Genomic DNA, 1,777 nt, shown 5'->3' with positions numbered 1-1,777 from the left:
AGATACCTGCACACACTGCACACACTCAGACACCTGCACACACTGCACACACACACAGACACCTGCACACACTGCACACACTCACAGACACCTGCACACACTGCACACTCACAAACAGACACCTGCACACACTACACACACTCACAGAAACAAAAAATTGAAAATAATAAAAACATTTAAAACGTTAAAAACAAGTTGAAGAGTGACCAAGGAAGACACTTGCAATGACCTCTGAATACTATACACGAATTCTCACCTGCACATATGGTTTTTTTTTTCTTTTAACAAGGGCTCTTGTAACACTCAAGCCTAACAATATCATAGCACCTTTGCTTCAATTTCAAACAAAGGCTACGGGAGAAAGCTTTAATAACAGACTCCATGTGATTTCATAGGCAATCATTTAGCAGGTTAATGAATCATTTAACTGTCTTTACTCTATATTCCACTCAGAAAGATAAACCTAAAATGCAACCTCTTATACTGACCAATGTAACTAAGTACAAATGAAGTAAGTCACTGTGTACCTCATTAGCATCTGCGTGTGTCAGTGAGACAAGCCCTCCTGCCCCAGCCCTGGCGAACAGAGATAAGTGATTGTGCACTACGCGATGAAACCTTAGGTGAGAACTTTGGTTCATGCAGTAGGCTGCCACAGACATTGCACCCAAAACCCGCAGCCCTGGCACCCAAAGTCAATCAGCGGTGGTAACTCTAGGTGTCAGATGTGCTCCTTCCACAAGACCAGGTGAATACTGTGGTCAGGCATGCTGGTGGCAAAAACTAAGGCCCGTGTCATTGTGCCCATCCAGTTCATTCAGCCAGGATGCTTCGCCTGCCAGGAAGCTGGAGCCTCTCTTTGATTTTCTGTACTCTGGCAGAGGCCAGCAGCTAATTAGGCTCTCTGTCCTCAAATCCATGATGTACAGGTAGTGATTGTCAAACTGAAAATATCATAACTGGCAAAGTCCCACTGGTATAGACCAAGTGCTGAACTGCAGACAATGTATTTTCCATCAAAATGAAGTCTTGGCTTCAGACAGATACTTCTATCCTCAGAGACGGACAAGGTCTTTAAGCACTTACAATTGATTTCTCTCCCAATTGGCCAAATCTTGGTGACCCATTCAGTATGTCCAGTGAGTGTGTTCAAGCATGTCCCAGCAGATAAAGCCCATACTTTCACAGCGAAGTCCGCAGAGCCACTCACCAGAATATCCAGTTCATCACTGTAGTCCACACTGAACACCGCCCCCGTGTGTCCCCGGAAATGCTGTGTCCTGGCTCCAGAACTCCATTCCCAGCAGGCCACGGTGTTGTCAAAGGAGCCTGTCACAAGCTTCTGTTCATCGAACTTCACAGCTGCACAAGGGTGGGTCTGGATGCCGTAAACACACTGTCCTGTGCTTACATCCCACAGCTTTGCAGACAAGCCATCTGACCCTGTGCAGAGAAGTCCATCTCTGTAATAAAGTGCATATACTCTGGCACTGTGTCCAATTAATGATAAGGTCTCAAAGGCTTCGTGGTCCTCCAGCTGCTTCATCCTCAAGATAGCCTTCAAGTAAACCTTCTTCCAGTGCAATGCGTCCTGAATAGGATCATCTATCTGCCAGCCCAAATTCTTACAGTCTGCCACACCTCTATGCAGGCACCTTATTCCACTGCTTAGAGACCAGGCAGCATGTGAGTAAAGTCTGAGGATCGAGCCATTTTAACAAATAAAAACTGAGCTCCAGGGGAAGGAGTTTGAGGAAGTCCCGCTTGAGGAGGGTCT

The 1,777-nt window shown here is 46.0% G+C and overlaps 1 pseudogene; it reads right to left on the bottom strand.

The window, feature by feature from the left end:
* Positions 1–669: 669 nt before the first annotated feature.
* LOC101995417 overlaps positions 670–1,777 on the bottom strand; it is a 1,669-nt pseudogene continuing 561 nt past the window's right edge.

Source organism: Microtus ochrogaster, unplaced genomic scaffold, assembly GCF_000317375.1.
Source record: "Microtus ochrogaster isolate Prairie Vole_2 unplaced genomic scaffold, MicOch1.0 UNK18, whole genome shotgun sequence".
Taxonomy (NCBI): domain Eukaryota; kingdom Metazoa; phylum Chordata; class Mammalia; order Rodentia; family Cricetidae; genus Microtus; species Microtus ochrogaster.
This window is presented reverse-complemented; position numbering and strand designations above follow the sequence as displayed.